The sequence below is a fragment of the Parasteatoda tepidariorum genome, chromosome 6, assembly GCF_982258835.1.
Source record: "Parasteatoda tepidariorum strain Cologne lab strain chromosome 6, Ptep-v5.0, whole genome shotgun sequence".
Taxonomy (NCBI): Eukaryota; Metazoa; Arthropoda; class Arachnida; order Araneae; family Theridiidae; genus Parasteatoda; species Parasteatoda tepidariorum.
In genome coordinates, this window is record NC_141760.1 from 10827778 (window position 1) to 10852245 (window position 24468).

General features: G+C 31.1%; 1 protein-coding gene across 2 annotated transcripts in view; it reads right to left on the minus strand.

Annotated features, from left to right (window-relative positions):
* LOC107444322 (LIM domain only protein 3) overlaps window positions 1–24468 on the minus strand; it is a 153710-nt gene that overhangs the window by 13697 nt on the left and 115545 nt on the right. The gene's annotated exons all lie outside the window — the stretch shown is intronic.

Genomic DNA, 24468 nt, shown 5'->3' on the forward strand with positions numbered 1-24468 from the left:
TATTGATTTGTTATGGGAACATGGAGGACTTTGCGACTCGACAGATTTAGCGTGCATCAGTAACCATTTACTACACGGGGAGTCTTCGGCCAGCAAAGTTCGCACCAACGAGCTCTCGGACATGGTTCTAGCTCCCTACCGACCAGGCTATCCCGACCTTATATATGTGTAGATACGTTCTATGACCTTCATTTCATATTTAATTTCTGAGTAGCATTAAAATATAGATAAATCAAAGGATTCGCAGGTTGTTTATATTGCTTATTATTACGACTTTACTTTTAAAAAAAAGGTATCAGAATACATATAAACAAGATTAAAGTACATAAATACATAAGTAAATAAGTATCATTGAGTAAGTGAAGTGGAAACAGAAAACCTATTTCTTTAAATAATGTAAAAACTTTTTTTGTGTGGATATTTTCGAAAATATTAAATTTTTAAGAAGCAAATAGAAAATGTTTACAAATATTCAAGTCCAAGTATGAATTTAAGCTGTTATAATTAAATTAAGAATGCTACATTTAAATAAAATTACCAAGATTTAACTTAACAGGTTTATAAGACGTCAATAATTTTTGCGCGCAAGTTGAAAGCATTTTAATTAATAAAAACAGATTTAAACAGATTAAACCTTTGAATAAATAAAGTGAAACAAAATACACGAATATGCAAATGATTCAAATTTTTTTTTTAAAAAAAAGGATTTTTTTTTCTTTCTTAGTGAGTGAGTTATAGCAATTTTATTATAATTAAGGAAATCTTTTAAATATTGTCTTATACTTGGGATCAAATCGATTAGAATAAAGCAGGTCAATGCATTTTCTTTTTCAAGAAATGGAAAATTTCTCAATAAAAAACATTTTAGACACCTTAAAATATTATGATTCCAAAAACAGAAATTTAAAATTATGAATGTTGGAAAATTCTATGAATTATTTGCTTCAAATGTATCTTCCATGCACTGTTCGAAATCTCTAGGTGAAATAGTTAAATAGCGATTTATTTTATTGTTATCTCACCATATTCAAACAAAACTGTCAAATTACAATAAATAAGGTGGTAATCAAACTGCTAACTGTGAGAAAAACCATTTAGCAACTGTTTTAATCTAATACGGTTAAGCAATCAGAATTTTATCGCACCAACTAAGCTCACCTAATAAATCCACTCAATTCCTTGCAGAATGATACATATTATAACCGAGAGGGCTAATCTGTCAGTCTCATGATCGACTGAACTGGAGTTCTTGTCCCAGCGTTGACACCACAATATTTCAACACGAGTAGTTTCTGGTATCCTGGACTCCCCAATTTGTGTCCTGCATTCTCCCGTTACTTAACGAAAATACTAGCACTATATCCAGTTAAATTTCCTCCCTCTTTTTACAGTTTTGAAACCCTGCTAGTAGTAAATAATTAAAACCCTTATAGTTTTGTATTCATGGTTTTATAGAAATGCCAGTTGTAAAATATTTTTAAATCCGTTAAGGTAAAAAATTTTCTGCACCGTTAATTTTACGGTTAATCGTAGGAACAGACTGTTGCTGGTTATTTTGCATTAAATGATAGAATGAAAATTCTAACAATGAGCAGGATTGAAAGCGGTGATTTTAATTGAATCTAAATCAAATCGCATGGTATATAAATCGAAGAAAATGCATATGAATAAAAACGTTTCGCCAAATGTATACAGTGCATGCGCTCCCCCCCCCCAGAACTACATTTTAAAAAGAGTATAAGTACAAATACAAAACTAGAACCTATGAGCTAATGATTTAAGCTCAAATTATAAAGCGATCCAAAAGGAATTGAGGGTGTGAGGTTGTTTGGGCGCAAACCAGTTATTATTTTAATGACCAAAAATACTTTTAAAAAAAAACTTTTTTCATATTATTTAACATTTGAACTTTCATTTATTTTTAGAAATTATTAATCATCATCATTTATTATAATTTATTTCTAGTTTTATGGATAATATCTAATAAATAGTATTATGTTAAATTAAAAATAAGTCAGTTAAAATGAATAGATTATGAAAATTTATCACATCAACTGCTCATAATTAACAGCTATCAAAATGTATTAGCAAAATCTGATTCATTTGATAAACCTACCTCTTTTTACCACATTTACCAACAAGGGCGGTAATAAATAATTACCAATTAAGCATCATTGGCAATTTGATATTTTTAAAAAAAATCTCCATACTATTATTGACGCCAATAATGCTTAATTAATTTTGGTAATGGGCACTACCGTTATTATGGTAATTTGGGCAAGTACATTTTACTTTCACCGTTACTTATGCATTCAACTTCATTAATATCGCTATACAATGAATTTGTTTGAAAAATAGATAATAATCACTGTTCGACCCTAAAACTATAGCCCCAGAACTTCTTCTAAAACAATAGAATACAAAATTAGTTGAATACCCCTTTGGATATAATCTCGAACACAACTCTCTTCTCATAACGATCTCCTAATGATCTTATTATTTTTTTGTGAAAAATGAGCAATTCCCTTAACAACAGTAAAAAAGAGGCTACAAGAGAATGTCCAATGCTTTTGCTGACATATAGACTTTTCTTTTAACAATTGTCGGGGAATGTAGTAGCTAATCACCAAAAAGACAGGAAACGCAGAAAAACATAAAATAATGGCTCATTTGTAGTACCAAAGGAAAGACCCCAAAGCTAAACCGAATTCAAAAACAGGCAGCGCCAAGCCCATACCCTAATTGCCTTCAGAGCCCAAATACACTTTTTTCTTTCCCTACTTGTGTCTCATTTTCGTGAGAAAGTTTTCATCATTATCACCATAGTTAAGCATCCATTGATAGCAAAAGGAACATAGATGCGGAGGATAAAAGGGATCAACAGAAGCAGCAACAGCTTATGGAAAAAGAAATATTTCTTCGAGAATTGAAACTTTCAACGATGCTTTTCGGAGGTTCATTTTGGAAGGATCTAATAAACAAACTCGAACTTGGCATTAAAAGGAATGATGCCAAAACAGATTAAAGCGGAAACCAAACAGCATAGTTCAAACTTTTGGTTTCAATTAAGACACTTAAAATCATTGTCGCCGATTTAAACAGTGAATTAAAATAATAAGTATTTGTAAACATTTATTTGCGAGTTATTTGAACATTTTAGATCAGGGTTGAGGATGGGGATAGTCAGATCGGTAGGGCAGTGGACTCTCGTTGGTGACAACGTTAGTTCAAATCCATCCGGCCGAAAACTCTCCATGTAGTAACAGGTGACTGGTGCACTCTAAATCTGTCGGGTCACAAAGTGATCGACGTCCCCACAACAAATTATACCACTGGGAGTACTGGATATGAGATGGATCGTTCTCTGTTTCTGGTCAAAATTACGATCTGGGGAAGAAGAGCTGGATGTATGAATGGGTCGGCCCTATAAACGGGTGTGACGAAGTCAAATTCTTGGCTATAGAGGGCGCCACTGGATAACAGAAAAATCGCACCCCCAATACCTTATTGACCTACGACAACAAGTTCAGTGTTGTTTAGACTAACGGTTCCCAAATGGTGTTCCGGAGCCACGATGGCTCAAGGGATATAGCGTCAGCCTTCCAATGAGGCGAACCGGGTTCGAATCCCAGTGGACACGAATTCCGCAATCGGCTTGCACCGACCACAGTGCTGACGTTAAATATCCTCAGTGGTAGACGGATCATGGGCTAGAGTCCCCTTGCCGTCAGGCTAACCGTAGGAAGTTCTCGTGGTCTTCCTCTCCATGTAACGTAAATGAGGGTTAGCTTCATCAAAAAGTTGGGGCAAAATTAGCTCCATCAAAAGCGGGTTGGCTCCATCAAAAAATCGGGAGCGAGCCGGGGGCAAAATTCGTTTCGACCAGCTATCACTGGGATTCAAACCCAGTTCATATTTCACTGGAGGACGAATGCTCTAACCACTGACGCTTCTTCGCAATGAATATTTTCATAGTAAAGTAGTATATTATTGTTAAATGCGTTCATTATTTCCTTTATATACTTTCTTTATAAAGTCTTGATTACACAGAAAGGAGGTTGGGGGTTTCTAATGGGTCCTAACCCATTTAGGGTTCTCGAAAAAAAAAGGGAACCGCTGGATTGGACATAAGAGTAACTCTTATTCAAGCACTGAAAAGTGTCCCGCTACTGCCAAATTTCGACCAAATATGAGGTTTGAGGAGAAAAGAATTATGCAACAAAATAGTATTTCAAAATGTGTCAACTATGAGTTTCCTTTAAAAACTGAAAATACTTATCTAAGGAAAATTAAAAACACATTTACTTTACTAAACTTAATACGAGGTCACTGCTTTTTTTTTAAGTATAATGAACAGAGGGTTTGCAACAATTTGAGTTAAAAAAAATTTATTCACTGAAAGATTGTAAAATACTAAAACGAATTAAAATAGTATAAAAATACGAATGAATTCGTTATTCGTCTTCTGTTTGGAAAGGATTTCTTATTTAAAGAAAACTTTTAGAATATTTTTTATAAATTCATGACACTGTATCTTTGCTTTGGAATTAAACTTAAATTCAATTGTTTTTAAAACTTTGATTTTAGTTTATCCCAGAATTGTTCTCAGTTTATAGATAGGCGTTATACTTCAAATTTTAAAGTATTTCTCCATAATCAATGAATACGATTACTGAAAGCTTTGATCACGTATTTTTAAATATTTTAGCATTTAAAAAAATATAACATTTTATATTAAAATCGCAGGTATTGTTCGCATAAACGAATAACGCAATATTTTTTAACCCAATGTAACTTAACTGAAATTACCGTACTTAATAAAGAGGATATTGCTGGCAATAAAAAAGCCGTATTTTTGTTTAATGAAACCAAAATATATGGAATTTAAGATATTATTTAGGTAATTTTTCCGTTCATATGGTAATAGCTTACCGGAATTTCTGGCTTTCAAAATTACAGTTCTTATTAACACATATTTAGTAAGAAACACAAACAAAAAAATTAAATTTAATCAAAAAAATGCTTTTTGTGCCATGCTCTAAAAAATCGTTATAAAACCGCAAAATTTTCCCATATTTATCAAATTTTATTGGATATTACAAAACTATATTTAATTGATAATTTTATCAAAATCAATTTCGAAGCATTTTAGTAAAAATTACCGAGATTTTTGCTGCTCTCATAGAGCAAAAAAAAACACGATGAATTTTTCCATATTCTGATAGTTTTGACCATACTTTTTTTCTGAGTGCAGAGAAAGAAAAAAAACACATTTTTCTCAAAAACGATAACATCCAAAAGATGTTAAAAATATTGAAATTTAGGAACAAATATACATCAAAATAATAAAAATGCGCCTCTTATTCAAATTTTGGCGACGGAATATATTTTGCGTTATACATAATCTTAGATGGAAATGAGGCAATTATCTCCCTTCTGAAGATTCTTCCTGATCCTATTACTCCAATTAATTACTCAGCGGCAGAAATGAATACCAGAATAATTATCGCCAACGAGGCTACGGATCCGGCCATCCTGTTGTCCGGGACTCCCTGAAAGAGACGGAAGAGAATGTCTCACCCGTTCTCTGACGATCAAGTTACATCTGCACGGCCACCAACAAAATTTTTAAAATTACTTCCATTATATGGGATCCAATAACAAATAAAGTATTGTCTTTGACGAGCGAATAATGATTGTGTCAATTATAAAGCTAAAAGATATGTCAAACAAGAAGTATCATTACAGTTTGTTTTGTGATCATGCAAGATTTTTTAAAAAATATTTTCGCCTATTCAGAAACAAATTTTTGCAATTTGTTTTAAAGAATGAAAAATATAGCATCTTTTATTTCCTAAAATATCATTGAATAAATGATCAAATGATTATAGTGTTTAAAACTAAGTAGTTTTTTTTTTCATTTTTTACTTAGATTTAAGCATTTATTCGTTGAATCAGAACTATTTATTTTAGATTTTAAGCGAATAAAAAAAAACTAATTTAATAGAAATATAGATTTACATTTATTTATGTTTGAAAATCCTTGCGTAAATCAAACTTCGTAGCAAGAGTTCTGACTATAGTCTGATTACTAATGAATATAGGTAGAGATATATACGGATCTAACATAAGCATAGGTATAGATATCCAGATCAAATCTAAAATAAATGTAGGTGTAGATATATCTTGATCTAAAGTAACTCTAAGTATGGATAAATTCCGCTCTAAAATAAACATAAGTACAGATATATTCCAATCTAAAAAGACTATAGGTATAGATCTATCCCGATCTATTTTAAAATAAATGCAGGTGTAGTTATATCCCGATCTAAAATTATTATAGGTTTAGACATATCCGGATCTAAGATGACAATAGGTATATATACATTCCGCTCTAAAATGTCTGTAAGTACAGATATATCCCGATCTAATCTAAAATAAATGTAGGTGTAGATATATCCTGACTTAAAACAAACATAGGTAAAGGTTTATTCAGACACCGAAGTAAACAACAAGAGTATACAGATGAGGAATTAAAGTTCCATTGCCAAGACTAAGACTAAACATGGGAACTCTTCGAAACGTTTTATCTGTATCGCAAATGCGAAACTTTTTCTACGAATGCTTTTTTTTTTCTGAAAAAATAAATAAATACTGAGATCACCATAAGTTTTTACCGTCTACAATTGATGCTCGTGATTTAAAATAAAAAAAATCACAAGTTTTAAATATGAATTTCTTTAATATGTTTGTAGAGACAAGGAATTTAATAATAATTTCTTTCAGCAAATCAGCTGTTTCATAAATGAACTATGATCTTTAATTGCAGCTATTTAAATTTAAACTCGGATGTGAAACAGTTAAAAGAAAAATTTCTTCACAATTGTCGAAAAAAATATTTAAAAACGCTTTTTTAGCTTACTGCTTTTTTTTTTATCTCGCTTAAAAAATCTTTACAATTTTATTTCATTTTATTTTGTGAAATTATCAGACATTCATAAATTTAAATTTAACTCTGATTTTGCCTTTTCATGAGATTCAGAAAATTCTCAACTTAGAAATAAAACTGTCGTAAGTACACAGAAAGAATCGACTGAACAAAAAACATGGACCAAAAAATTACATTTTATACAAACAACCTCTTCCTGCCCAGAAGCAATAGCCCAGGCCTTTCATGCCTTATTATATAAAAGGTTTTTAAGACCCCAGAAATGTTCATAGAATTGCCCAGCAGCCCCAATCTAATCGCTTTTTTACATCTCTCTGTGGATAGTCAAAAGAAAAGAACAGAAAAAAATAGAACATTTTATGCTTATTCTCTTTCCCGCTTATTCGGCCAAAGAGCACTTATTCCAATAGCTGGACACCATGCCAATGCGATACAGGGACCGTGGTCAGCTTAGATTACTCGTTCCAGAAATGCTTCCTCCTTAAAAAAATACGTTTTTATATAGAAAATGCTTTTTCCCTTTTATGTCCTGCTTTTTTTTTGTTGTTTGCTTTGGTATTTTTTGTACTATGCATGGTGCATTTTACGTTTAGTCAAAAAGCTTTCGTTTTGGCTAGCTACTTTTATTCCCAAATATCACAAAACGCCAAAGCTCTGTTTTGGCGAGTTTTTTTTTTTCAAACCATAAAGTCGCCTCCATTTACAAATATATATAAATACAATAAAAGTCGAAAATGTGATGCACTTTTTCATCCTTTCAGATTTGTTTGCTCTGCGACGGTCTTTTCGTCTCGCTCTCGTTTTTTTTTCTTCCTTTTTTGTCGTTTTAGATTATGTAGAAATTGTGTGCTTTTTACATGATTGCTTTGGAAGAAAACATTTTAACCGCTGACCACTAAAAGCTCCGGTTCCTGCTCTATACACACTAATATCTAAATGTGTATTTGCTTACTGGTTTGAGAGAGCATTACATTAAGACATTTGGCAATAAAATATATTTGTGTTTTTAAGCATGTTACATAGACTGAAGAATTGTGAAACTTAGTTTGCGTAACAAAAGAATGCTCTTTTTTTATTAAAAGGCAGTTTTCTGAAGGAGACGGAATATTTCACATTTGAACTCAAAGCTCTGCCACTAACTAAAAGTAAATTTAATTCTAATTTAAGTTTATGAGTAAATTCTAAGTTCTGCTTTGTGTCAGGTATTAAAATGCATTATTTCAGAAGTTTTAGATAAGAACATTTAAAAATATCTTTTCTAACCAAAAAGACAAATTTGGAGATATATGATGTTAACCCAGCAAATGTGACGCAGAAATTTTTTAAAAGAGTCTAGATGTTCAGATGTGGACATCTAAACATATAGTTAAGCTGGGAAAAATTCTGATTAAATTACCGTGCTGTACGGTAAAATGACTTTTCTGGTAAAAAAAAATATGGTAATGTTTTACCGGAAATTTTGATACTGAAAATTATAGATCTTATTATCACACATTTAGCAAAAAATACAAAACTGAAACTAAATTTAACTGAGAATCATACTGATGTTATTATGATAAAATAACCAAATTTTACCATAGATTAGGAATCCATATTTAATTGTTAATTTTACAACAATCATTACCGAAGTGATCCCGTAAAACTCAACGAGATTTTTTAGTGTTTCCATACAGCCAAAAATACGGTGCATTTGACCATATTCTGCTAGTTTTCATCATAGCTATTTTCTCAGTGTAGTCTATATATGGTCATGAAAAAAAACTTATCAATTCATTCTTAAAATAATTTTTTAAGTAATGACTATTAAGACTCTTTATCGAAGACTTTGTCGTCATATGAATTGATGATTTTTGGGGGGAATTATATGCTATTTTTATAACAGCTGTAGTGAGTTTGCAACAGTTACTGATGACAGTTGGGTCAAGTTTAGCCTTTCTAAGGCCAGCGGTGTCTATGCTTATTTTGAAAATGGCGCAAAACGTCAATAAGGAGAAACGCCACACTTTTGAGAAGAAAGAAAAAGCGTTTGTGTTCTAATTTTTTTAATATTTAAAAACTTGCTCCAATGCTGCATTACTTGGGCTCATGATTTGCAAAAACAGAATAAGGCAGTGATTTTGATAATTTTCATCTAGGTGGAAAAATGTCGCCAAATTAGCTATTTTTAAAGAGTTTAATAACTTATAAAATATGTAAGTTGTTTGTCAGTTCTAAATTTTGAATTGAACGAGTACAAATTAAATATTTACGTCTGCAACTATATACATCCATCGTAAAAAATTAAATGAGACAAGCAACACTATATGAATTTCACAACATATTGTATGTTTTTATTGATTTTAGGACACTCTATTTTACGAATTAATTATTTTCCTATTATAAATATTTATGACCTATACAGCAGCTATGAAAAGTTGTTTACGACACATAATGCAATATTGACATTCTATATAAAATTATCTATATTAAAATAATATTAACGCAAATAGTTTCACATGCAGAAGAATATTTACGATATATTTATTTTAAAGTTACAAGCACATTTTATAACCGCCGTTGAACTGCCGACCCAATATTGAGTTTACGAGTGCTAATGTTAAACTCCGTAACCTTGTAATTTCGAATCCAATTCAGAAGACAAGGGAACTCCTGGATCAAGTTTTGGGGAAAATATGCCTTCGTGCAGGACTTTTTGATGGAACTAACCCACATTTACGTTACATGGAGGGGATAACCACAAAAACTTCACATTGTTAGTCAGACAGCAAGGGCACTCTAACCCATGATTCGTCTACCACGGAGGATATTTTACGTCAGCACTGTGGTCTATGCGAGTCGGGTGCGGAATTCATTTTTTCCAACCATCGCTGACATTCAATCCCGGGTCACCTCAATGGGAGGCGAACATATTTAAAAAAAGTTTTGTATAGTAAATTATTTATAACGAAAGGTCATGATGTTTTTCACCAAATTAAATTTTCTTCTCATTTTTTTATAGATTATGTAAGTATATTAAAGTTGAAAAAAAATTTTAACATGAAAGAGCATGAGCATTCCTGGAAGAAAATGTTCGCTCAATTTTTATTGACTATCCAAGTGATTATCATAGGTGATCAACGATATTTATCGGTGTTTATTATCAACTTCACCACAAATTGTAAAATATTTCTTATCTTCATTCCAAATCGAAACGACACGAACTCAAAAATAATAAAAAGTTATTTTCCATTTATTTATAGTCCCGAAACGTTCCATTGTAATCTCCACCCCAATACAGTAACGAAATGCAGAACTTATCCTCTGCAAAAGTTCCTGCCTTCGAGCGTTCTCGCCTTTATAACTGCCTTTAACAACGAGGCTAGGTTATATCCTAAGCAATTTGTGGTTTGTGGATACAGAAAGACAACGTACAAAATAAACGAGCGCCCCAGCATTGAATAGAAAAGTTTTGGGGGTTGCGCTGGGGCGGCGACGAATATAGGGTAGGGGGAGAGAAAGCAGTTACCAGTCGAAATCTTTCCTCTTTTTAAAGGTACAATTAGAATAATTGGGTGTAGGCGCTTGTGGTTTTAATCACCTTAAGGGTATAAAAGAGGTAACCAAGGAGGAAATACAATGTCATTTACGCAAAGTCCGCCGAAGAAAATTTTTATTTTGTGTTCGATTGCGCCGTAGGATGGGGCTGCTTGTCCCGCCATCTTAACGATAGGGCGTTAAGTTTTCTGTCGCGAAATTGTTTCACACCCGATGCAACGCTTTTAAATTTTCTTCAACGGTATCGTCTGCGGAACAATGAATCGTTTGCTGGAACACTTTTAAATATCGTTTTTAATTTCTGGCGTATCGTTATCGTTTTCGGAGGAGGGAAAAGCGAAAACGGTTTTCGCTCGCAGGCATTTTTCGGTCGCTTCAGCCTCAACTTCTATAAAAGCGATTTCGAATTGTTTTTGTTTTATTTATGAACGGCAATTCTTTGTCTTGGCGGACCGCAAATGTTCCTTCTGTGTAAATGGGGAACGGAGATTAAAAGTTTGAGAACGAAAAAGTGGTGAAGGGGGTTGGGATGTGTAAGTGAAAAGCAATTGCTTCGGATATCTGTTCGTAGTGGCTTTAATTGTGAAAGTGCGACCCCATAAAAGCGAGATAAAAGTTTATTACTTAGCTCCAGAGGATCGTTCCGTTAACTTACGGAGAACATTAATGCTTTGAATGTTTAAATGCGGGCTTAGCACTTGTTTAGATTATGCCAGGAGTAAAACTTTTTTCTTCCTTTTCATTAATTGAACTATTCAATACACTTCGGAACATTCTTTTCTATGTAACAACAATAAGCAGTTAGGAATAAAATTTACTCGCATATTATGATTATTGCTTTTTATCGTTAGTTGCGATAAAATGTTTTTAATAAGAATCCATACAGTGTAGTACTGCTAAAACAAAATTTAAATTAAAAAAGACTGAAATTTATGAGCATATATAAAATCATTAGAAGCTGTTAAAGATAAAATAATTCTGTGTTTCATCATAATGACTTTAATTGTTAGCATTACCTGACAAATAGAGAGTGTTGCAAATTGAATGAATTTAAAAAATTGAATGAATTTAAAAGAATTGAATGAATTTAAAAAAATTGATTGAGTTTCAAAAATTAAATGATGAAAGAAAAATTACTTTATTTTATTCTAGGCACTTTCAAATCGACATAAATATATTTGACTTTCTTTTTATTTTGAGTTTGATAATAGAATATTTTTAAATGTATGAGTAATAAAATAATTTTTTTTTATTAAATGTATTCAAATGATAAATATTAAAAGTTCAGCAAAAAGAAATGAAATAGTTAAATACTTATAGTTAATAAACATCAATTTAAAAGCTTTAAAGTTTGAAATAAAATATAATAAAAATATCCAAGATTATTATTTTTTGAAACAAGAACTCATAATGTGTCCTTATACTCTTTCAACTATTTAATGATTAGAAATTAATCGTATAAAATTTTTATTAAATAGTCATTAAATTTAAATTCAAACTGCTTAACTACAACAAAATGTATAGATTATCTTCCTTTATAGTTAGCTACTGCAATAAAAACTGTTTTCAGTGAGTGAGTTTCCATGTTCTTGTTGTAATTTGAGAAATTTTTTGACAATCACCGTTTTCTTGCTGTCAAATTGTATAGAACAAAACAGATCATAATATATATCTTTCCCAGAAAACAGAAAATTTAATTGAAAACCATTTTAATTCTTTAAAAAATATTTTAATTTCAAAATGAAAAACTTGCTGAATTTGGAGAACCTTTATTTATTTAAAAAATTAAAATTTACTTAAATTTTATTCATTTACGTGATTCAAATGAAAAAAAAATATTGAAAATAAATTTAGTTTTTTTCTGATAAAAAAATGCAAAGCCATTTTCGCATGTAATCGCACAAAACATGTTAAAGTTGTTTTTCTCTCAGAGTTGTTTTTGTACAACGTTACCACCTGAAAGATCCTATACTTATTCATAGTTTCTACTTAAAATATGTCAAAATTAGACATAAAATATTTTACAATTTGTTGCTGTCAATTACTTTCTTGGAACAAAAATGGCTTGCTGTCTATTTTTCTTTAATGAAAAACAAATATTTAAATTTGACATAACAAAGCAACTTTAAAAACTTTAGCAACTTTTTTTAGAGTAGTGTTGATCTAAAAATATTTTTTTTAACTGATTATAAATTAAGTGCCACTATTTTTATGTTTATAAGTCATCATTCTATATTGATGAATTGTAAACTAATTTCAACATATTTTTAAAAGAAAATATATATTAAATGATATTTGTTTTACATTTAAGGATATTTGTTTTACATTAAAGGATATTTGCTTATTAAAGGATATTTGTTTCACATTAAAGGATATTTGCTTATTAAAGGATATTTGTTTTAATGAAGGATATTGTCAATATTTAAAAGCTAAGCCACACGAAAACATTACTTCAAAAAACTTTTTTATCTTTTGGGCAATAAAACGGTTTTCGATAAACGATCATTGAAATCATTTTGAATTATAATGAAATTTTTAAATTCATTTACAGGTCGATATTGTACGAAAATGATTCTAGAAAGATTGAGAAAATTTTTTTGAAAAAAAAAGCAGTCAAAAAATAGGACACGAAAATTGGTGGTATAGGAAATAAAAAAGAAACTCGCCAAACCGAAATAAAATAAAAGATAATCGGCACTTTATTTGCAAATGAGACGTTTGTATTCTGAACAGGATCGCATCGAAGGAAACGGCTCGGAAATCGAATCGCGGATGCGTGCAATACTCCTCGGGGGGTCGTCCTGTACAACCGATACAGGAAGCCAAATTTACAGTACTTTTGTATGTTTTGATCTGTTATTCCCATTCCTGTTCTACATTCTTATATTCCTGGTTTATATTCTTATGGGGTAAAACAGACAACGCCCAATCACTTCTTTCTGTAGATTTTTTTTCGGAAGTTGTGTTTATGAAATGGTTTGTGAAGAAACTTCTTAAATAAATATGCCCTTGAAATGTTCCGCTGTCCTGTGAAAGACATATTTTAATTTTAAAGCAATATGTTCAATTTAACATTAAGTTTTAACTAAGTTTATCCATAATAATTTTTTTCTTATTTATAAGTGTTTTTCGAACCTATTGCACTATATTAAGTGTATAATAATAGTAATAATAAGTGTATTACGAAGATATTGATATTCCAAGGAAAACTAAAAAGACACAGTTTAAATACATTAAACTCGTAATAAAGCTTTATGGTCGCATTAAATAACACTTTTTTGCAAAGAATATGCTATTTTTATAACGACTGTGAGTTTTCAACAACTATTGATGACTATTCAGTCAAGTTCAACCTATCTTTACCCAGCATCCTTTGAAAAAGGTGCAAAACGTCAACTCGAAGAAAAAGTGCAACTTTGTCAAAATAAAAAACCTTTATGGACCAATCTATTTGTAGATATTATAAAAAACACTTATACGTTGTCTTTCAATCATCCCTGTTGTCACTAAATTGTGGAGCCCCGGTCGACTGGACTGTGTAGAGCTCAGGAAACAGGCCTTGAATCAGAAAGGCTTCGTGTTCGAATCCAGGACATGGCATGAATGTTCTTTCAGTATCTGTACCATCATCTCTCCTTACTGTGGGAGCAACGGTGGCCCCTCTAATATGGTGCCACTGAAAGAGTGCCTAACAAATCTGCCTTGTAAATGCCTAAATTGACGAAATGAGGCATTGGAAATAAATAAAAAAAATTTGGAGCCTTAAACTTCATGACCCCCCCCCCCCCCCCGACTCACAACTGGCTGTTGCGGGAATGCTTTACTTTACTTTTAATTATACGAATGGGGTTTTAGAATGAATGAAATTTCTTTTCACACGTTGTCATAAACATAAAGCAAAGCATTTAAATGCTCTGCCTCAATATTCCAAGTTTTAAGCTAAATTTTGTTTTATTTTAAGTTTAATAATTTAACAATTTGAAATTTAACATGAGAAACTTTAAAGGTTGATAATTACAGAATGGTTTCAGAGAAATTTGAATTGTTTTAATAAGGAATTCAACGTAAAGTTTTATTTCTACTATCACGTACTACTTTAACCTTTTTATGATTATACTTCTTTTGTTTTCCTTACTATTAACTTTGATTCTTGTGCATTTTACAATTTTGTAAAAAAAATAAAGGACTTATAGGCGTTGTGCTTCTAAACCTTGAGTTTTAGAATTATGTACGTAAAAAATGTCTGTAAACTGTTTGTAGTCTCAAATTAATATTGAAATGTGTGTATTTGGAATTTCGTACAGAGAAAACAAATACATGGTTAGATTTTTGTGCTGAGAAACTAAACGGAAATTTAGAGTTTCGTATATAGAAACCAAATATACGCTTAGAATTACGTGCAGAGGACATTATGTGTCATTTATTCTAAGCATTAGAATTTTTTAAAAAAGTATACAAAAGTAAATGGAAGCAATGAATACAATGAGTAAAAGAAGCAAGCTCGGATTGCGAAGCAATCCAAAGCAAATTGTGAAAGCAGTTTGGGGATTGGTGAGCATTAGCGAGCAGGAGGAAGAGCCTTCTAGCGATTTTTTATATAACATTTAAAAAGTTGGTGGGATAAAAATAAATAATTCCTGGAGAAGACGATATAATACTGAACTGTATAGAATCTACAGAGAGCCAGAAATTGTGAAATTCATTAAAATAAATTGAATGAACTGGGCAGCTCACATTTTCAGAAGGAATGATGACTCAAATTTAAGGAAAATCCTATTATACAAACCCCTAACGAACAGGAAGAGAGGAAGGACTGATTTCCTTACTGATTTCCTGACTGATTTCCTTAACTGGCGAACAAGTGTCAAAAGTAGAGAGAAGTGGATTCGAATTCAAAGGAAGGCACTGGCCCACCCGGGACTGTCTAGCCAGATTTGATGATAATGATTTAAAAAGTTACTTCATTGTTATCTTATTTAGATCCACAAAAAATTGCAAAATTTTCGAAATGTTTATTGATTTTAGTTATTAATATCAAGAAGGGAAAAGCTCTGTAAATTTGAAATTAAAACAAATATAAAAATTTAAAAAGTTTGAAAGTATTTAAGTCATTTCTCTGTTATAAAGCCCGGACAGTTCTTTACGGTATGATTGTGTATATAGTAAAAAATTATAGCTTTGAATCGAGTGTAAATCACTTCAACTGTAATTTTATTTTATTTTCCTCTGCTAAGAACTTCGTAAACATGCTACGTAAAAATCGAAAAGTAGTGAAAACTAGCGTTTAAAGCAATGTAGAGCAACAACATAGCATGCACTAAATACTCCTTCAAAATTTTAAATTCTTATGCAGTAACAATTTCAACACTATAGGGAAACAGAGACATTGTAGAAACAAATACAAGCAAACATTGATGAGGCAACAATGCAAAATTGAATGCAAAATAACAACAATATGCAAATTATCCAAAAAATAATTAAAACAATCAATTTGAAATTTTTTTTAAAAAAATATATTACTGTAACGTGTTAATAGAAAGTAATTTTTACGACCCTTTATCAGGTCAAATTGTTTTGAAACTCAAAAATGACCCGTTATCCGACAAAAACAAAAATATCTCCGAAAGGGATAAAAGTTGACCACTTTTTCCCATTTAACTCCGTCTCCCTACTCCAACAATTGACTCCGTTAAACCATAAGCAGCTTAACAGCTGGTAATAAAAATGAACTGCTTGTCACTGATTACACAAAAAAGCTAAAAGAAAATAAGAAAAAGAGATTTTTATTTCTTATTTATATATTTTTCCCTCCGTTTTCCCTATCTCTTTCCCTTATACCCTCGGGGTTGCCAACTTACAGGGGCACTTTTTCCCACTACACAATTTCTTTGCTTCATTTTCTGGCCTATCTCAGGTGCGGATTCGGTTGTCGTTTGGAGAAAGGGGGTGTTCGTTTATAGAAAGTGAAAAAAATGCTCCAAGAGGGGAGGGGGTAGAGGAATACTCGGAGCGGAACATAAAATAAAGCAAAATGAGGAGAAAAACGCTTATCTCGAAAGTGGGAAACTATATTTTTTATATGAAATATTTTCTTTTTTTTTTATTTTGTGTTACAAAACACGCGGTTTACAGCTTCTGTCCCTCTGGGCTCAGCTACGTAAGAGATAGCGCAGTCAAGTCCAATGAGATAGAAACGGCATTTATAGGAACAAACATTGCATTTTATAAGTTGGAAATCTAGCAAGAACTTTTTTTTTCCCTTTTTCGCTGTAGTTTGAAAGGAAAAAAATGGGAAAATTTCAATTGTGACTAACTTAAAGTTTCTCATATTTTTCAAACCGGAATGTGAAAAGAGATAACAAAGTGTGATGCAACGAACATTAGATTTGACAGCTTATGTGTCATGCATGTTTGAAAGAATTAATGTGAAATTTGCAATAAATACTGAGAGGGTTTAACATTACGACGTACTTGCACATCAAACGTACAGCAATAAGTTTTTATCTCAAAATATATGTTATCCATTAAAGATTAAATTTATATTTTTCAAAATTTGGCGGAGGTAATGCATGAAAAAGGGAGAAACTTGAATTGGAACTAACTTAAATTTTTTCCGAAATTTTTGATCAGGTTGTAGAAAAGAATATAACAAAGCACGATGTAACTAACATTAGACTTGACAGTCGTAAATATGTTTTCTTTCATACATACATGAAAGAATAAATATGCAGGAATGAAATTTGATTCAAGGGCGAATAAAATTAAGAAATACAATATACTATTACACATATTTCCGTATGTTAAAAATGGTTTTGTTTTTTCAAAATGGATAGTTTTATTCAAAGTTTAAAATTCGAAAATATTTTTTAGTTGCTTGCTTCAGCTTACGAAAAAAAAAACAGAAAATTTCAATTGTGACTAACTGCGATGTGAAAAGAAATAAAGGGGGGTGATGCAGGAGTTTCAAACACTTTCTAAAGGATGTGCATGTACATGTGTGAAATGTTCAAAAACTGAGAAGAAAATTAAAAAATGTTATTTACTATCAATTAGTAATAAAATGATTTTTTTTCAAATAAATCCAAGTAATTTACAGATTAGTATTTTAAACTGTATTTAACTTAACTTAAACTTATTATTAGTATTTTAAACTTTTTTGAGGTGATTTGAAAAGTAATTACAGAATTTCAATTATGGAATAACTCCAAGTTTTACACATTCTTTCAAATCAAAATTAAGAAGAAAACAATATATTTAAAGGATAATGCTTCATGGGCATTAAAAAACCGACGTAAAATGGCGAAATTTGAGATAATTGCATACATTAGCCATGTCATCAGTAACAGTAAAACACGGTTCTCAAATTGATATGATATATAAATTCAAACAAACTTAAATTTTCATACGAAATCCATTATTTTTCAGTGGACTTCATCACACGTTTGCACCGGACAACCCCAGACTTAATAGTAAAAACTAGAACTAACATTCAGAACAAAATCTACCCCTTTTACACCAGATACACCAAAAAAAGTTTAAAAAATTTTTGATGAAGCGAACAACAACGATATGACAAAAATAGAAAAAGGTAAATCCTGGGTAGATTTTTCAAGATTGTGTAATACATAATTATTATATAGCTTATAATTATATAGCTATAGACCCCAAAAAGAGGCATTTTACTTTATATCCGCCGTTGAATAGCCGATCCAATTGTGGATTTACAACTAATAATGCTCAACTCCGTAGCCCTGTAACTTTTGAACCAATCCTGAAACAAGGAAACTCTTGGCTCAGTACCCCAAGGAGTATTGATTTGTCATGGGAACATGGAAGACTTTGCGACTCGACAGATTTTGCATGCATCAGTCACCATTTACTACACGGGGAGACTTCGGCCGGTGGGGATCGAACCCACGAACTCTTGGACCCAGTGCCCTACCAACCAGGCTATCCCGGTCTCCGAAAAGAGTCAACAGCAAATTCTAGACTACTGACTGGCCATGACTGCTTGACAGAGCATTTGTTCAATTTAAGAGTGCCTACTTTGCACCAACGTAATGCTTAATTTGCTGAGCAGAAATTCTGAATACCAGAGAGATTACAAAATTACGAGGGTTGTAAATTAAATAGTGGCAACTTAACCTTGAAACTCACAGAAGGGTGGGGATGATCAAATAGGATATGGGGGCGGTGAGGTGGCGCTGTTGTCGATGTGTAGAGTGCAAAAAACAGTCGATCTGCTTAGAAGGGTAGTTGTTGTGTGGCGTTAAAGTGAGGAGTTTCGCTTCCATCGCTCTAAAGCATGTTTTCGAAAGGTGATCAGCGGTCGTCGCTTAAAATCGAGGTTGCCCGTGGCAAAAATGCAACAGAATGCTATCGATGATTAGTGGAAGCCTGTGGCGCAAATGCTTTATCGTATTGGACAGCAGTACAATGGGTTCAAGCATCTCGTCTTTTTCGTCATTAAGCCTTTTGAAAACATGCTTTAGAGCGATGGAAACGAAACTCCTCACTTTAACGCCACACAACAACTACCCTTCTAAGCAGATCGACTGATTTTTGCACTCTACACATCGACAACAGCTCCACTTCACCGTTCCCATATCCTATTTGCGCATCCCCGCCCTTCTGTGAGTTTCAAGGTTAAGCGGCCACTATTTAATTTACAACCCTCGTATATTAGTAAAAGATAAGAATAATAAACTCTCAGTGATCGGGATATGATTAAAATCGTCTCCTTTCGACTGTTTACTATTCTTTGTGATCTTTTGTAGTACGGTGAACTGTTATAAATATAGATTAGTTTCTAAATAAAGCCATATATAACACACAAGATAACTGCACGGATTGTTTATGCGCAAGTGTTGCTGTGAATGACCGAAATTAGTGGTTATTGACTTCCACCGGTGAATGCTGAAAATCACATTGTCGTTTTGGTAAATGTTCAAAATATTTACTAGGCCTAGTTAAGTGCCCGATATGTACTTGCCCGGTATGCCCAACATCAATGTTTCTTAAGATCAAGTGTCACTGCCCAGTAAGCATATAACTGGTACTCCGAACACTGATGTTTTGCCTAATCTATCCTCTACAGATATTAAAGTATCGAATAAATAGAATAATATCAACGAATAAATTAATATAAAATCGGATATAACAATTACTTAGAACATTCACCAAAGCGACTATGTGAGTGTTGACATTCACCGTTGAAAGTCGACATTCTCTTGATTTCGTTCATTCACTGTAACATATGTACCATCAAGGTAAACAATCCGATATTCTATAAAATGTCTAAAGTTAACCTGCAATCTATGAACTATTATTATTTCAGACATTGACTGGGCATTTAATTTTATATATTCATTACATAGAATGAATAATAATAATAAACCAACAACATTAGAAATGATTAATATTATGCACATTGCCTAGCATTCAACAGAATGTATAAAGATGAGCTGTCAACAAAAGAATTGATTAATGTTTCACAGATTGCTTAGGTAATGTATATATTGAAGCACAACATACAATTAGTCTCATATTTAATAATTTACTTTGAAACGCTAATTGTAATGTAAGACATCGACGCCATAATATTTTGTCAAAGAAATGTAATAAAATATGCTTTATTTTCAATAAATGTGTAAATCTTAAATTAAATCTTATTTTTTTGTACTTTTAATATTTAATTTAGCCAAATTTGATTTTTAAACTAATTTTCTCCGGTTTTGCTGTTCTTTTATCTTGTATAGCAATTATAGTTAAAGTACAGTATGGTATCCTCCGCTTTCTTTAATCAGCTTTTTCTTGTATTTTAATTAATTAATTAATTTTACTATGACTTGAACAATTTATTATTTTCTTAATAAAGTACCTGTATGATGTTAAATTAAAATTTTCTTACTAATATTTGATCATCATTAAGTAAACTAACCCTCTAAATCAACTCAGAAGCTTTTGTCTTAATTAAACTACACTATAAAAAACATACACTATAACTAATATATACTGTAACTAACAACGACAACAAAAATATTTATAATATTAAAAAATTAGCCTCCTCCTGCTACCAGCTGGTCTGCCTTTTTACAAAAGTTGAATTTCAAGTATTTCGACACTTAAAGTACAGTCAAACGTCAAGACAATATGTAAAGTATAAAGTCAAACTGCATAATTGAGACTGAATTGAATTTTGGTCCTCAATTGTTCGTCTGATATCGCAAACATCGTGTCGAATTTGCTTAAAATGTTCTGTACTGTGCTGGAAGAAGAAAAAAAACGGACCACTCCGAATAACTTTTGATCTAATGATCGGATTTTCACGTTCTAGGACTCAGTCTTAATAATTAGAGAAGAAAAGTTGAAAAATGATAATAAAATTGTGCAGGCGATATTTTAAGTTACAAAATCAGACAATGTACTTTTTTCTAAATGAACATATGATTTTCCCGACGGATTCATATTACTTAGATCTAAATTATAGAGGGTAGTTGAAAGCTGGGAAATAGGGTTCCCATAATCTGGTTAGGACATCGATTCAATGTTTAGACCCTTTAATGCTAATTTCACTCTTTGCGTACTTCGCCATATCTTGAGAACTTTTTATGTGAACTGGAAAACCGTTCATCCCAAGATAACTCCATCCAAAAAAAAATACTTTTAGTTTTCTAATAACAGTAAAAAAAAATTTAACTATAAGTTACACAATGTTTTACATCATTATAAAAAATGTTAACTTTACATGGCAAAACACAAAATTTGAGTGAAATCGGTCGAATAGTTGATGTGAAATCGAATATTAAATATACTTATGGATAACTATATATACTTTAAATGTACGAATTATAAATATTATTAACTGAATAATTATTACAAACTAAGAGGAATTGCAAACACATAATGTAGTGACAAGTTATAAAAGGCATGCTTCCGTCGAAGACAAATTATTTTCTGTCATAAGATGTGGACAAAAAATAAAAAGACAAAAGGAATTATACTTATTTTACATTTTCTTTTGAAAGTTCAGAAAATATTTACCTTAACATCCAACACTTAAAGAATAAAACACATATACATAAGCATATTTGCAATCATTTTTCACTGAAGCAATATGACTAAAAGGACATTAGTTAAGCACTGCTTCTATTTTTTTTTAATAAATTTTAATTTAATTAATGTAATCTTCAATGCATACCTTCTTTACATAAAACACGCGAAATTAAAAACTCATTCTATTAGCATTTATTTTCTGAAATAACTGCTTTGCGAACGGTGATAAATAAAACTGAAGACAATCAGAAAACATGTTGCTTTTAAAAGCTAGTGCCATCAAAGCAAATCCACGCCTCTTAGCAATACAAAAGCAGAGGACTCGGGAACCCATCATAAACATTTGCCTCCCCACACCATTACACTACCTCACGCTGTAATAAAAATAAAGAAAAAATAACTTTTTCCAATTGAGCGCCGAATTAAGTCATGACTAATTATTTTCAGTGCCGAAGCGGTATTGTTATCCTATTTAGCAAACTCAAAGACGAGAGTTGTTTTAAATGACTGATTAGTTATTAGCTTTCTGTTTTCTTGCGAGGCACTCTTTTTTTTATTTTGTTTATTTATTCCACTTTCTATTCATCCGCGATTGTTCTCTTTAATATTTTGTTCGCAAATAGTGTCACGACTTAGCAAAAATGTTTTCGCAATAATTCTTTTGTCTTTGCGAACAACAATGGTCTTTTACTTATGTGAATTATCGGTTTGCAAATAACTAATGAAAGCACACTCACAACCCTTTCATCCCTTACATGTTGGAAAACGTAAAAATGAAAGTTTAAAAAAACTGGTTTATTGTTTTGATGTCTATTATGTTTACTGTAGTACTCTTCTTATTGTTATGGTAATAAAATTCGAAAAGGAGGCTTTCTAAAATTTGACAGGCACTGATGTTGAAAAAAAAAGAAAACTTTTGTTCAGAAATGTAAATAACAGTCAGGCGTATATTTGTTGAGGCAGCTTGAAATGTTTTCAATTGCAAAAGACTGAGTTGTTTAAGTACTATATGATTACCATAAATATTTAATTAAAATCGACGATATTTTAATGTATAATAAGTTTTTGTCTACACCTTACCGTCATTATTTTCAGAAGCTTATAGACACCAATAAATATTCAACTTTTTATTGTTTCAGAAGCTTATAAAAAGTTGAAGTGAAAAATTCTACTGCAATTATACTAATGTTTAAATCCATATTTGATTGTTTGATTTCATTTGATTATATTTATGAAATAAATTTGATTCTATACATTTATGAGCTAACACGTAGATGCTTATTTACTTTGAATTTATTTATTAGGAAATGTTCGCTCACTTATTTTAATCTCGTTTATTAGGAAATGTTCGCTCGCTTATTTTAATCTCGTTTATTAGGAAATGTTCGCTCGCTTATTTGTATCTCGATTATTTTAGTTTTCGCAACAAAATTCTGTATCGTCAAACTTAATTAATTATTTTGTTATAACATACTTAGCCATGATCCATTGAAATTTTTTTATCTTACAAATAGTAGCATAGAAAACAACCTTTAAATAACTGCATTGTGGCCATTTTGAGGCACTTGATATAATTTTATATCATGAATTTAGTCAAAGAGTTGATTTTTGCTATCACATTATTTTGTACGGTTGCGCTATCCAAAGCAGTCTCTTCTATAAGTTAAACCCATTTGAAATGTGTTATAGCGCAAAATTAATACGAATTTAAATCAATTATTAAAACTAGTTCAACTTTAAAAAATTATAATTTTTAGTCTATAATAAGATAAAGATATTAAAATTTTGAATTGAGATAAATAATATGCAGTAGAAAAAATTGCAGAAACAAAACGATAACTTATTTTTTAAAAATGCTATTTAAGATTCACAACATGTGTTTTTAGGATAATATCCTAAAAACACAATTGTAAATTTTGGAACTTTGTGCTATCGCTGTAAAGCAATCAAATGACCTAACTATTAGGAAGCTAAGTTGAATAAATGACACGCAATAAAGAAACTTGCAGAAACTAAATATTAATTATGCATTTAAAATAAAACAGCACGGCTAATACTCATTTTTAAATGAATAACAATAACAATGATTAAAATCGTTATTATCGAAATTGTAGAAGTATAATTAAAACATAATGTAGGACACTTTATTTGTTTATAATAACTAATCGCTTTTAATACTCCAATTCTTCCCATCTTACATCTCAGTTTGTTTCAGCTTCCCGCTATTCAAGCGTGAAAAGATGTTTCATTCAGAAATTTGTGAATATGTGAATTTACGTTTTCATGCTTGTGACAGCTCACACGCTCTATATTTCAATTCTTTGTTCGCAGCGTGAAAAGTAAAGTTAATTTTCAATATCTAAAAAAATTATGTGAATAAAGTGTTGATGTATAATATTGTTTTATTCAATATTATTCGTCAAACAGGAATATTGAATAAAACAATATTTAAACGATATTTCCTCGTTGCTCCGTGGACAGTAATTTTCCTCACTCGGGAAGTTTTCTTTGGAATACTGAAGCGTATCATACCTTAATCACAATAGCTAATTATGTTAGTGAAGTTTTGCGCTAAATTTCAGTACTAGTTCCTTAATTTTATTGCTTAGTTTAACCACATTATCATAACATGATTTGATATCATATGTTACTAACATGTAAAATAATACCTTTAATTGCCTGTATAGATATTCCAAACAATATCTTTAATAATAAAATAATTTTCCAAATAAATTTAAATAATTTATAATAGGAAGTGCGCGTGCATAGTTATATTTTAGATAAATTTTCACCTTGCCAACTAAAAATACCCGATTTTCAACTTTTTGCACTGGCACTCATTTGTTTCTGGTGAAAAAATTCTGATTTTTCTTTAATCAACTAAGATGTACCGTTTATCCTGCTGTTATCCACTGAAAATTACAGAATTT